This window comes from Zonotrichia leucophrys, chromosome Z (assembly GCF_028769735.1).
Source record: "Zonotrichia leucophrys gambelii isolate GWCS_2022_RI chromosome Z, RI_Zleu_2.0, whole genome shotgun sequence".
Taxonomy (NCBI): domain Eukaryota; kingdom Metazoa; phylum Chordata; class Aves; order Passeriformes; family Passerellidae; genus Zonotrichia; species Zonotrichia leucophrys.
This window is the reverse complement of record NC_088200.1, coordinates 70,572,504-70,588,038: the sequence shown is the minus strand read 5'-3', so window position 1 is coordinate 70,588,038 and position 15,535 is coordinate 70,572,504.

Below are 15,535 nucleotides of genomic sequence, written 5' to 3'. Positions count from 1 at the left end.
ACACTCAGCTGTAACCCATACCAACACATTTCAGAGATGACTGAAATCTAAGTTGTGATTCTCATCATCACGAATGCAAGAGGGAAATAAATATCTTTGGTAGGTAGCATGAACTCTTACAGGAAATATACCGCAAACATCACTGATCATGTAGTAGGTGAAATCTTCCAGGAGTTATAAAAGATGTTGTGCCCAAAAAAAATTTAAAAAAAACTTAAAAATATTAAAAATTTCTGAGTTAGTACTTTTAGAACAAGAACATGATGATGATGAGGATGATGATGATGATGGGAAATGCTGATCTACCAAGAGGCACCTAGTCCTCTGAGGCACTTTTATTTTCAGCATTATTGGAATGGAACAGCATTATTGTGCCAGAATTAGATGACATGCTAGGAAAACTTGAGACTACTTTAGAACTATAAATATTTCCATGTAAAAATCTGAATCCTATTGTGGTTAGGAACCCTAATGTTCATACTTTAGCGTTTGGGGCTTAATAAACTTCAGGAGCACCATAAACACTTCTGAAAATGTCTGTCCAGCCTCCCCAGTGACAGGGAAGTTCTGATGGTTCTGCTTATATTTGGCCTGTTTTGGGGTTGTAGACTTAAATAATTGTGCATTGAGGAGGGAGAAAAGTACAGGAAAATACCTGACAGCAGCACATGCACCAAAGCACAAAGTTTTGAGCTGGTTCTTTTCACTAACAGAGCTGTGAACCGAGCTGAAAAGTGTAGCACTGTGTAGAATGTCAGTAGAGGAACTATGAAGAGCACAAATACTAGGAGATAGTCCAGCAACACCCATGGTTTTGATTTGTGGTCTGCTTTCACATTTTTCTTGCTGGTTTTCTGTGTTTCAGCCTTTGAAATGTTACTTACAGCCTTTGTGACTTACTGTGTGAAGTGAGGTCACTGGAACAAGTGATAAAACCTGTTTATCACCTGAAATAGATATATCCACTTTATTCCAAGGCAAATGACTTTTATTTTTTGTTTGATCTCAAGTTCAAGGAATAGTATATTACTACAAGAGATTTCTCTTGTTTGAAAAAGGCATTGCATTTTAAAAATAATAAGAATTAAGGAAATTTGAAGATAACATAACATGGTCTTCATCTTGATGAACAGCTATTTGGTCCTTAATTATACAGACAGGTTATTAGATCTGTACAATCATGATCAAAACCCGACAGATTAAAATGTGTGCTTGTGAAAGACCAGAGTGTACAAGAACTGAGATAAGTTATAGCTGACCAAATTAGACCATATTTTTCACAGAGATAACAGATGGCTTCCCAGCACAAAGCCAACATGTTGGAAAATACTCAGCTCCTCCTGTGAAAACTCAGAGTTTTACAAAACCAAACACAAGGGAATGGTTTGAAATGATCAATCAGTTGCTCCAGTCTGTGTTTTTTACATATAGCTGAACTATTAGAATCACATTCTAAAATACTTAAACCTTGTTATTTGTGTTTATATCATTAAGTACATGAATAGCATGAACAATCCCTGCTCAATGTATTGAAACTTAGCAAGTTTCTAAAGAAATGGAATAGTATCTTGTAAAAGAAAAAAAAAAATGAAAGCTGATATCAGCACTGTAATATCTAAGTTAGAAGAAGAATTAACTCCCACATAGAATAATATGGAATTTATGTTGGCCTGTGACTTCATCTCATGGTTGTCTCAGAAATATTTTAGGTTTTCTAATGCAGATGTCCAAAAGAAATGAAGAATATGTGAATTCATTTCACTTCACAGGAGTTAGGATGCAGATATTATGTTCAGAGCAAGTGTAACATATATGTATATATCTCCCTATAATATAAAGTCCCATGTAGTATAAAACTGTGGCTCATGCAGTTCTCAGATAAATATAATATATGCTGTATATGGACACATTCCTTTAGGACCATGTTCTCCTTTTAGAGCACTGCACCATAAATGTGTATTGCCTTCTCAGCACTTATTATGCCAGAAATTAACTGTGATAAATGCCCACAAATAAAAGGAGTCATCCTCTGAGAAAGAGAAATGTAGCACTGATTAAAAACAAATGCTCAGAGAGGTGCCTGCATGTTCAGGGAAATGTTTCAATGTCTGGCTTCTTCTATACTTTGACCATCACATTTGACCATTTCTAATGTCCTAACCAAAACAAGACCCTAAACCACACTGTTTCATGAACAGTGACCAATTGTAAATTAAAGTGTAATTAGTGTTCTCAAAGAAAAAGGCTATTATGCAAACTACCACAGACTAATCATAATTTCTCTCTTATTAGAAATCTCACAGAAAGATATAAAGAAAAGAAAAGTGTCATTATTTAAAGGTTTTATCATTTTTCTTATGGGAAAAACAGATTTTTTAATTTATTATTTTATTTACAGGAATTGAAAATTCTTTTTAAAAATGAAAGCTAAAGGACAACAGCAAGAATGAAATTTCACATTCTGACCTAGCTCTGTACATTCAAAGACATTTCTTTGTTCAGAGAAACATCAAGTAGAGAATGGACAATGGATTTCTTTTCTCCAGCAAAAAGATCTTTCTTGACTCATGAAACTTATTAAATAGCTGTATTCTTGAAGTATTACCTCCTTTTAGAATGGATAATAATACTGAGCAGATACATCATTCAATCAGCCACTGACTGGCTGTGTGCATGAAGTTTCTGTGTTTTAAGTCTTTGCAAACACAAGTAAGGTAATGTGGTAAATTCAGAAGACCCAACAGGATGTTTCATTGAAAAGAAAGGTTGGAATTACAGCTGAGGGTAATATTATGCAACAGCCTCTGAAACCAATGTGTGTGTTGGCTGAGAAGTGTAGAAAACTGTAGCACTTGTCCCAGAAACTACAGTTTTGGGCTTCTAGGTAAAATAATTCAGTGAATGAGGGAAGGTAAAATAATCCAGTGAGTGAGGGAACCATGAATTCATTGAGAACCCAGTACCTATGGGCTAACCAATTAATTAGAAACAAATTAGTCATTCTGGCAGATTCGTCTTGGACTGTTGACTTCTGAGCTAAAATCCTTCAAGTCCCACCATAAGTGAAGAGTAAAAATGGCATTTCCTTTCTGCTTTATACAGCAGTGGGTGAGGAAAGGTCATGAGGAGAGGAGTCAGAGAGAAGCCTTGATATCCATGACCATGGCTGGAGCAGTTTTCCAGGACACTCATGGAATTACATCTCTGCACTGCCTGAGTTCTGCAGTCTTCTCAGAGTGCTGTGGTGGTTCATCAGGACGCAGCTGTGGTTTGTTCAAATTATACCAACTTCAGCTGTTCACCTTTACCAAGGTCATAATCTGTTTAAGAGAAAATAATTCTGCAGGGGTACAGATCAGATCAGAAGGCTCTGGAGTGATCATTGTGAAACGAACTGGGAATTTTAAATCTTGCTTAAAGTTTAAAAAAAAGAAAAAGAAAGAAAAACAAACAACGTGGAAATAAATAATACCATGAAGTTATTATAGTTAAATAATTAGCACTTGAATTGAAAAGACTGCCTATACTCCCTTACAATTAACTTGCTGTCACATCTCCTTAACAAGATGCAATTTTCACCCACACATACATTTTACTTTCAGTCTGTGACTTTTGCTGCACAGACTTTGAAAATAAGGCAGTATGAGATGCAATACTGCATTCAAGGATGCTTAGAAATCACATAGTGAGGAATTCACTTGAGAAGAGAATGTAAAAATGTGCCTCGAACCTAGATATTCATTTTTATAACTTAATTTTGCATCTTTGAGTTACACAACATTTAAATTGCATTGACTGTCCTCACACACAACTCCTCAATTTAAGCATTACTTGAGTATAATGTTCTGCTTTTCATTTTGAGAACTATGAAAGAAAAGGGATTAAGTTTTGTTAAAAAAGAGAATGCAATATATGCATTCAAAGTGTTATTTCCTCTACGATATAATACACTTGCAGGCAATGCGCTGAGTACAGTTATTCTGATTTTTTAATAACATGACTGACTCTGTAAAGCCTCAAAAGAATTTGTCAGACTATATTCTAAAGGACTCTGGCAATCTAAGTATATTGAAAATCTAGTAATTTTCTATTTCATAAATCCTGAACATTATAATGAGAGGTAAGAGACTTTTTTTCAGATGACTTAGCTTATTAAAATATAATGTCTTGGACTTAAGAGTTCTTGCTAAACATGTTAATAGCTTCTCATAAGAGACCCTAGAAATGCTTTTTGGTGTCCAAGTAGGAAAAGAAAATTTGAAATTAAATTAGACTGGTTAAGTGTATTATAAGATTATTTAAAAGAATGAAAAAGTAATATCATGACATGAAATGATAACCAGTAATTGAAGTATAAAGATCTAGGTATTGGGAAAAAGAAGATAAAAAGGGTTTTATGCTAAACTGAAAAACACAGAGAATTTCATGGCAAAGATAGGAAAGAATAAAAATATAATAGTTGGAAGAAACAATCTTTGTTGAATTCTATCAGGGAGACCCTGAATTTATAGCAATCTTTACTGATTATGGTAGGAATTAAATCAAGTTCTTTGAGAGCAGTAGCTTAGCCAGAAGAGGTGAAAGCAATGACCAAAAAGTAGAAACATAGAAAGAATGAAAGCGTTGCTATAGACACTATTAAATTGTTTCTCCACTTTCACAGTAGAGAACCTGCAGTACAAGATTGCATGAGGAAAAGGAGAAATAATAAACAGGAGATGAAGGATGACATAGTAAAGCAGTTGAGGAAATGTTTATAATCAAAACAAAAACTCCAGAATGTGTGAGACTTTTAACTTATTCTTCCACTTAGCACTATCAGAGATGTATTGTGTTAAAATAACTCAGATTTATCATAGCCCAAAGCTACAATAAAAAAAAGTTACTACCAATAATTCCATCATGAGCTAATGCACTGACTGAGGTTGTATCCTAGCCGTGGAAACCATATCTTCATCATTTTTTGCCATTTTTGCTCCTGAGGAGACCTCTTAATTGCACATATATTATTCTGGAGTATTGATTGTTCTATTCTGTGAGCACAGGAGAAGGAATCAAGATCAACTGGGGCCTCTGGGAACAGGTAATGAGGCTTGACTTCTCAGAGTTGTGTTCCTGCTGCAGTCATCGATATGTGCACAAGGTGCAGGATTCTCACTCTGCCTCTGCTCTGCTGGGAGAACAGAAAAAAAAAAAACATGGCAAAAAAAAGTTATTTATTAGCGTTCAAGTGTTAATTTTATGGCGGAAATTGTGGATCAAAGCTGTAAATCAGTGAAAAGACATTAACTCCTTCTTTTCAAACTGGCTGCTACTTTAGATTTTATATTAAGGGGAATTTTTTTCCTATAAGGGTGGAGAAGGGGCTGGAATGGAATTCCCAGAGAAACTGTTCCCTGAGTCCTTAGAAATGTCCAAGGCCGGGTTGGATGGGGCTTGGAGTACCCTGGAATATTGGAAGTTCTCACTGCCCATGGCAGGGGGTGGGATTGGATGACTTTTAAGGTCCTTTCCAACCCAAACCATTCTGTGACTCCACAACTTTAATATTAACCACTTAAAACATGGTGTGGAATGCTCTAATGCCAGGAAATGCTGACTAAACCATTTAACCAGAGCCTACTCTAAAGACTACACACAAAAAAAAAAAAAAAAAGATAAAATTTACCGAAACATAGAATGAATGTTCTTAACACAGTTGTTTGCACATCCCAACAACCATAACTCAATTTTTGACGCTTCCCACTTGGTGAGGAAAGGTGAGCTCAGGCAGCTGCTTTGATATAAAGATCCTGTTTTCTAACAACCACACTTTTCACTTTTGGGCAGTTGCACGCCTCCAAACCCACCTTTTTTTATCAACACTTCTTCAATGGGAAGTGTCGTGACCTTCATGATCCTTTTTAAGATCCTGTCTTTGAGTTGTTGAAATCACTTTATCGTTTTCTCTCATTTTATCACACAACATTTCTCTCATTCAGTCTTGGGAGATGCATCAAGAATACCAATATGAATTATGAAGAAAAAATTCTTATGTTTTTTGAGTAATAAAAGTTATTGCTCTGCAGATGCAGTGGGGGAACTCAGCAGCTGCTGCCCAAAACCAGAAATTGAAAATGCATAAAGGCAATCCAAGAGTCAGAAATAAACAGAGAGCAGAGCAAATTTAAAGGTATTGCTTACAGGGTTAGGTTAGCACTGCAATCTTTTAAAAGCAGAACTTTGTCATTAATTCTGCCAACTAATTAGTAACCATTCATCCAGAGTCAGTCTTCCTACAATTCTCTTAAGGGTAATAAAAATGCACCAGATATTAATTTGTCTCATTATGTTCTCCATTGGGATCATCTGAGGTCTCACATTTTTATTGCAATACATGAAATTTTAACAAGTGTAGTCTGAGAAAGAAACTATGACCTTTTTAGCCTACTTTTAGTATTTCAAACTCAAAAGTATTGGGTTTTTGCATTTGATTTTTCAGAGCCTGGACGGGGAAAGGAATGAATGAGTGGATATGTTGATCTTCCTAATTTTGATTTGACAAGCTGATCTGGAAATTTGCCTGATTTCCAAATGAAGAAGGGGTTTTCAGGGGTTTCATATCCTTTAGGATTTTTTCTAGTCAGCATATTAAGTCTTTTGCACAGTCACCTGCTGAGTTGGAAGGGGAAATTAAAAACAGAAATGGGAACAGGGAAGGCAAGAGTTCTGCAGAAAACATTCTAAAGTTCAAAGTGGGTGATGAATGACATTTAAAAAGTCTAGAGAGTGACATTTTAGGTAAGTAAAAGTTATGTTGGTGCACGGAAAGATAAGGTTTCTTACAACAGGAGTATTCATCTCTGCTCCACTCTGGACTCGCCTGGGATGGAATTTTACCTTTGTAATCTCCATTAGAAGACAGGTGCACACAAATTGAAAATAATCCATAGCACTGCAACAGCAGTGCTAAAAGATTTCACTATCCAACACATGAGGGAAGCTGCAGTGGCTGGACTGCTGTAATCCAGAGAACAGAAAATTGAACAGTGGGATGGGAACATCTCAGTTTTTGCAGTAGCTCTGGATTTATTATAAGAAAACATTAATCAGCACTTTTTTATTTCTTTTTACCATGGAGATTTTTAAAAATCAGGAAGAGTTTCTTCAGAAAACCTCTGCATTGTTTGGGGATTACTTTCAGAAATTTAGAGTTATTGTTTCTCTCACTCAGCAGAATAATTTTCAGTGAAATTTCACTTAATGCAATTACATATCTACTGTTAGAAAGATAAGCTGAAATTAAAAGATGGAGTATAATTTGTCCTTCAAAGACTGGTCTACAATGGCAAAACTGTATTTAATGGAAGTTTCAGAAACATTTACAAGCATTTGAAGTTTTCTGGAAAGCAGTTCTGATGGCCTTTTACATAAAAATAAAAATAAATATGAACACATATTTAGTGTTAAGCATTTTATAGTGTTCTATTCTATTCTAACCTTGTTATTCTTAAGAAAAATATTAGAGAAATCAAACTAAACTAGAGGAAGTAAAAAATCTCAAAAACTTTTTTCTTCTTTTTTTTTTTTTTCATTTCTCCTTTGTTTCTTAGCCAAAATTCTTCTACCTGTCCAGTTATATGTCTCTGTACCCAATTTAGTCATATACATGTCAGGCAGGACCAATATTTACTGTTTAGGGAACATCACTTTTATTTTAATATTTGTTTCTCTACATTTCTTTAAAGGCCCATACCTTGGAGTTTCTGGATCAAGGAACAATATCTGAATCACTTATGAGTTAGCATGCTCTGCTGCGTGCAATTTCATTCAAACTAGGTTTGATTCCCTGAATCTCACTGTGTAAGGGTATGTAAGTGCCTTCTTTCCCAGATGACAAATTATCATCTCACTATGAAAACATATGATGCCTGAAATTCAAAGCAGCAGCCAAGACTCACTTTAATCGTACAAGCACCATGACTTGCCTGGAATAAAAAGCAGAGTTGACTAAACTCTGAGTTACAATTTCCTGTCAATCCATCACCTGGGATTAGTAAGCTCACAGCAGTGTAAAGATTGTCTAGTAGGAAACACATTTCTGAGGGATGAGGTGCTCTAAGAAAGCAGTGGTTGTCAGAAAAAAAATCTAATTTATGATGACAGCTTTCTCTAGAACAGGTAACCTTCAAACCAGCAGAGATACTCACCCAAGATACATTTTCTGTTTTAGAAATCCCTTCTCAAAAGCACAGTGATAGGTGTTGGTTTGATGGAGTTTTTGTTGTTGTTGTTGCGGTTTTTTGTTTGTTTAATTTTTTTGGTAGTTAAAGAATTTGCTGTTAATTCAACCAATACTGTCAGGATGAAGAACATGAAATCTAAGGAGCATCTCCATTCTAATCATACTTACTAGCGCAATTTTGATTTTAATTTCTCTCTTCTACTAGTCGTGCATATTTTGAGAACTGACACAACTGAGCTTACAAGTGAGAGTTCAGCCTAGTGCTTTCCTCAATCATGTAAATATTGCAACAATTTTTTTGAGATTCTTTGAGCTGCAGACAGCACAGGAATATTCTTCGTGATATTCTTATGCTTCTCACATTCCATGGTTGTCCATCTGTACAGAAAATGCTACGACTTCTGCCAAATTTTACACTGTTCCATCATCTGTCCTGCTGCTATAATAACCTACTGAGTGTTTAAATCAAGGAACAACTGAAGGGTAATATTTCTTTGGGCATTTCCAATGTGCCTCTCTCTCTTTAGAGCCAAAGAATTGGTCTATGATACCAGAAAATTCCCCAAAAACCAACACTACACCAGCACTGAAAAAGCTCTCTGGATTGAGGATAGCTGTGAAACTCCATTGAATTTAGGGTGTGGAAAACCAAACAAAACCATTAAAGTGCATTTCACAGCCTTTCCACAATATGTGAATTCTCTGTTTTTTTTTTTTTTTCTCTTTATATTTCATTGCACCTCCTTATAGTCTCTTTTTCCTACTCAGCATTGTTAATGGTTTTTCCACAAAGTGCTTCCAATATAAAAATTAAAACAAACCCCAAGGGGAAGTATATCTATCTATATCTATATCTATCTATATCTATATCATCTATATCATCTATATCATCTATAACATCTATATCATCTATATCTATATTGATATCATCTATATGTCTATATCTATATCTATATCTATATCTATAACTATATCTATATCTATATCTATATCTATATCTATATCTATATCTATATCTATATCTATATCTATATCTATATCTATATCTATATCTAGAGAGATACTTGCGCTTATTTGTCAGTATTGCTTCAATACTGACAATAAAAAAGAAGAAAAAGACAAATTAAAAAAAAATCTCCATAACTCCAACAAATTGGAAACAACCCTTTAAAATACCACCTTGACTCAGAGAATGATGCACTGTCTCACTGCTTTGATGTTGAACACCACGTGTTGCTGCAGCCATGAGACTGCATTGAATTAATAATGAAATTATTCCATTGCTTTCACCCTATAATGTGCAATATTTATCCAAGTGCAGTTTGTATTCTGATCTGACTTATTCCAGCCTAGATGAACAGGTTTCATTTTTCTCTTAGGTTGTTGCAACTATGCAGATTTTGAACTATCTGATCTGGTTTCATCTGATCTAAAAAAACCCAGCTCAACATTTTTCATTACTGAGAAGCATCTAAACACAACTATAAATCTAAGCAGAAAAGGTCATTCTTAACATGTTTCCTGATTTAAGCATCCAGCGGATTAAAGAAACAGATGGGCAGACTGAAAATGTTTGTTGATATGCCAGAACAAAATGGATGCCACCTGAGCTCTAAAATAAATCTACTGCTATTCCCAAGATCAGTTCCCTCTGGCCTCAAAAATGTAAAAGCTAAAAAGATCAATATCAAATTTTCAGTGATGTAGTTTTTCATATTGAAGAACATGCTCCATCTGTTGGAATCTGATTTTCAAGGGACTGAAAAAGACCGGCAGAAATTCAGCTTTCTTTAAAGAGCCCTATGCCAGTGCGTTAAGAACAGGTAAATCAGGCACTGAGTTCCTTTAAATACATGAAATTGCTAATCTCCTGCTTTGTGTCTTCCCTTGGTAGCTAGATTTCCTCCTTGGAGATGCTCAGATGTCCCAGCTACATTCATCACAGTGATGCCTTTTTAAGTGTATATCCATCACTTAAAAATAAAATGACAAATGGCATTTAGTTGCTGCCTTAGGATTTTAAATTGGTTTAGCAAATTAGCAATGGAGATGGAGAGGCTGCCTTTTACAGAGATTTATCTGGTGCAGTTTGAGAGAAAGTAATTTCTCCTGCTCGCTTTGAGTCAAAATACTCAAAGATGAAATAATTACACTGCATTTAGCATGCAGCACAAAGTTTTACTTGGACTTTCACCATTGCCTTGGAACAGAAAACAGCCAGGACAGCAAAGAGGCTCCACATTACCAAGATCCCTCAACCTGCCACAGACATGATGGACATCATGCCTGGGGTTTCTTTAGCCTTTTGTATTTTTTTTCATGTGTTTGAAGCCTTGTAGACTGTTAATGCGTAGTTAATAACTTCCAGCATTTATCGTGCTTTCTCCCATAGTTTAACAAACCCTTACTAATACAATCTTGGAATTTTGCTTAGCCTTGCTTTTTGACTAGCAAGGACACTTGGTTTTGCACTATATATCAAAGTCACAATAAAATGCAGAGCTAAATATCAGCAGTGGCCTCCAATATTGCAGAACCTGGGTGGAAATTACCTAACCAACTGCTCTTCTAATTGGACAATATTTGTTAGATTTACTAATTAAGTAACCTTTTAAAAATTATAAAAATACTGAATCACGAGTGCATATCCCCATATTGTGCACTTGAAAGTTTTCAATTAAAAATTTGCTTTTATATTACAATTTTAAGATTGTTTGGAAAAGCTTGGTGTTTTATTCCAGGCAGCAGATGCCTATCCTGGGCTGAAAGAAGCCTGATAGGAAAAGATCTTGTTTAGGATTTTCTGGAGAAATGAAAATTAAAAAAAAAAAAAAAAAAGGAAGGAAAAAGAGAACTAGTTAGAGTTTAACTGACAGGTTCTGGAATCTGGAGTAGAAAATATTACACCTTACCCTTGCCTTGCCTACACTCTCATTTTTTGCTGCTTGTGATGCTTGTGCACATTTCCCACAAGGTCTTTCTCCCACCAAGGAAAGGCTTTTGTCCCCATCAGGAGCTGTGAATGTGCTGCCCACCTTGTTGTCTGACCTGAGAAATCATGCTGGGAAATGGTCTGGTTGCAAAAGAAACCCGAATTCTCACCAAGAGTGATCAGATCCTGCTCGACGTTCAGGGGGTTTCTCTGGAAATGTGTCACTTGCCTCCATGGAGGGAGTGGGCAAAAGGAGCTTTCATCTTACCAGAAGCATTTCTTTGATCTCTAAGAAAAAACTACTTAAGATGTATCTAACAAAGCCAGCAATATCTTAAAATACATAAAAAAGATGAGGTTAGCAGCATGGAAACAAGTGCTTGGAATTAGATCATGATCATTTCTTTGTACTATGTCTTGAATCACCGATTTTTGTGATAGACACACTGATATCTCTGTGGCTTTTTTCTTTCCCCAGTCTTTTCCTACCCTGGCACCGCTGTTAGAAATTCACGGAGAGTGTTTGCAGGGAAATTTGATCTGCAAGGGCAGTTTTCATGTGGCGCTGCCTCACAGCTTTGGCACAAAATGGAATGCCTCACAGAAATGATTTTTCTCAAGAATTAACAGGTCTGGTGTATTTTCTGCATTTTTTTTCATCTCTGTCATAAGCATACTGTTGAGTAATTTAGTATTTAGTGACATTTTCTATAAAACAAGGATGGAATGTAACCAAATCAGTTTGGGCTTAAGGGTCTGAAAGCTACTGAAGTCTGAATAAAATATTTAGCCTTCCTAAACTTTTTAAGCAAACTCCTAGATGTAGTGAAGGGGAGAGTCTTGCCCATTTCTGAAGGAATAATATAGGTAACAATAACCATAAATAAAATTCCTAATTCTGGAAGAGAGGGGGGAGAGAGGGAGAGGCATTTCAATGCAACCTTTCAGTTTCTTATTCAATTAATAACTTTTATTTTTGTAATGATTGAAATATTCAACATAGAATAGCCTAAAACAAATTATATCAAATTGAACTCCTGCTTTTAAGCCAATTATAATTTCCAATGAGTTCTGATTGTGGCCAGCTTTTTAAAGAAAAGTCACTATTAGCTTCCATTTATAATAGGTAAAGGAATCTTTTAAAAAGGTGTTGAAACCTTCTTTTCTTTTGAGAATTCTGAAAGTTACTAAAAGTAACTTGGTAACTTTACTTGCTAAATTTATTTAGACATTTTATTAATTTCTGTATTTCTTTGGAAAAATTTTTTTTTTAAATTCTCACAATTCTAGTCCATTTTAAAATGCATGGAACTGCAAAAGCAATAATTGCAGCTCCGTGAAGAAAAACCACAGGTCTTCCAGACCTTGGAAAACAAAGGTGCTTTTATTTTTATTTTTATTTTTATTTTTATTTTTATTTTTATTTTTATTTTTATTTTTATTTTTATTTTTATTTTTATTTTTATTTTTATTTTTATTTTTATTTTTATTTTTTTTTCCCCACAATGTGACCTTTGGAGCTTCCCTATAAATTATTTGAAAAACAAAAAGTTATCTTAATTTTCATGCCAAGTTTAGAGCAAGGGTCGCAAAGCCAGACTGAAAACATTATTTCAGGTAGCATACTAGTCAATAAAAGATGTTTTATATGGAAAATTTCTGTGGGGTGGGAATTTCAATAGGTGATAGCATCAGTGAAAATGGATAATTTGTAGCAAATTTAATATGAGGCTACCTGTGAGGTAATAGAAAGAAAAAAAAAATCAAAACACAATAACAGTAACATAAATAAACACAAAAGGAGTAATTAAAACTGCATCAATAGTTTAGCTATGGTTATGCTGACCCATAATTCATTATTATCTCAGTTTAAACAAAAACCCCTTTTCTATAGATAATGCAACTGCCATGGGACAGAGGAAGGGAAAACTGTGGGAGACTAAATTGAAATGGAATTCTGGTGAGAGGAGGGGAAAGAGCAAAGCAGGTTTTGCTGTGAAACACACCCCAGGTCGGGACAATGGCAAATATCCATTTGTGTGTGAGAAAAGTAATTCTGGGGCAAGATGGAATGAATACAGGCAAAGGGAGAAGGTTGGAGAAGCAGCAGCTTAGGTGTGGAATTTGGCAGATCAGGCATGAAACCATTGGGGATGTTTATTTGAGTCTCAGGTTTTCTCCTCCAGGAAAGAGCTGTGAAAATTGCTGTTCCATCCTCTGCTCGCCTGGCTCCCAGGGTTGGGCCATTAAAAATAGGTAATTTACACACTGGAGGTTTGTGCAATCAGGTAAAACTCTTCTTTCCTATTGGTAGGTTATTCATGTGCTCACACTTTTGCTGTAGTTGCTATAGATATAATTAATTTGCTTTATAACACCCATAAACTACGTACAAAAACCAAAATCAGCCCCATTAAATTTTTATTCCATCCTTTCTAAAAGTGTACATTTTGTGGGGAGCAATCTTAGCTTTATCCTTCTGTTGACATGCTTTATGAGAGAGTGTATCATCACAAAGTCACACAAACAACTTTTTTCCCCACATGAAATTCTGATAAAATAACCTGGCATTGGAATGAACCCAGGTCATCCACTTACAGACATTGCTGCCTGTAAATTCACTGCAGATAAAAGAAGGAACAGAGTGATTGAAGGACACTTCTATAAAAAGAGGAGGGAAAAAATAATGTTTTACTATGGCAGAATAAAGTTTTCTTAGGTGTATGTATGTTTCTTTCTCTCCAGGTCCCATGAGACACTAGGTAACCTGTATAAATTAACTTTGTTTTCTGAAAATTCCCTTTATTCCTGATCAAAGTGCTTTCTGGATGGAGAACAGATTTGTGCAACACAAGGATTCTAAATCATTTTTGTGACCATTAATTTCGAAAGCATCTTATGCCACATTCAAAAAGAAAATTACTAAAAAAGAGTGAACCCTAAGCCAGTCAGTAGAAGAAAAAAAAAACAGGGCAAAACAGGAAAAACTGTTATTTTTCTGTGAGTAACTATTATAGTGTCATGAAATCTACAACAAATTTCTGTCTCTGTGCAAGCAAGCTCTACATGTGTTTGACAGAAGGAATATATATTTTACAGGGCCAGGAGGGAATTCTGAGTGAAATGTTGAGGTGCACAGTCCCAGAGGTCTTATAAAATTAGTTACATTAGTTTGGCTTGTGTACGCAGTCTTTGGTTTATCTACTAAAGTATTTTTGCTCAAACCATGAGCTTTTGTACATTTACCTTAAATAATTTTTCTGTTATTCTGTGATACTTTGATTCTTTGACTCACTGTGCCTTATCATGGCTTGTGAATATATTCCTATCATAAAACACTTCTGCACAACTGTACTGATCAGCCTTGAGTAGGAACTACAACAAACAGGTTTCAGATATGCTCTCTGAAAACAATTCAAAGACAAACAGAGGAAGAGTTGAGATTTTTAAAAAGTTGTTACTTGTCCAAGAAGTAAAACTGCTGTCTCTGGAGGAACCTTCTTCCATGGACTTGGTAAAGGTGTTTCAGACATTATGCTCGCAGAATAATCCCTCTGTATAAGATCAGTAGTTTCTGAATGTAAAAAAAAAAATTAAAGTTTTTTAAGTGTTTAGAACACTGCCCTTAAAGGTAATATGAATTACTGTCATGCCTCCATTAGTATTGCTTTGCAGTCCACTAATGTCTAAACCAGAATGGAGAATCTTCAAAGGGCAATAAAATCTAAAAAGCTTTCAGCAGGAGGTGCAAAGTCATTAAGTGATTCAAAGGGCAATACAGATCATTTATCTTTATACATACCTGTGCAACTCTGCTACCATCCTAATTCAGAGTTTAATTTATTATCCTGAAGCAAGGGAATATTATCATTGCATAACTTATCTGAGATTTGAGGGTTTAAGTATGTTAAAATATTTTTAAAATATTTTCTGTCAGTCATACATGCGAATATGTTAACAGAGGATCTCACCCATTTTTGTCCTGTAACATTCTGGGGGATATTATTGTAATCCTGTATCAGTTTCAGTACAGATGTGACTATTCAAGCATCATCAAAGTGTGGCTTTTTTATTTATTCTATTTGCAATACTGTGTGTATTCCTTTGGGTTGTTTTTCTCTCTTTTATATAAATGTATATAAATATATATATGTAAACACTAGGAAAAAGGTGTGTTTAAAAGGAAAAAATACTGACAGAAGTATTTAAAATATAAAAGTATAGGAAAGTTGATGGGGTTTTTGTTATTTTTCTCTTCTTTGTGGCATACCTTAATTACTGATTGATAAGATTTACTATTTTCTTAACAGGATTTGGATTACAGCTTCAAAGAGTGAATACAGAGCACAAACTTTACTGAATATTCTTTTAGCTTGGTT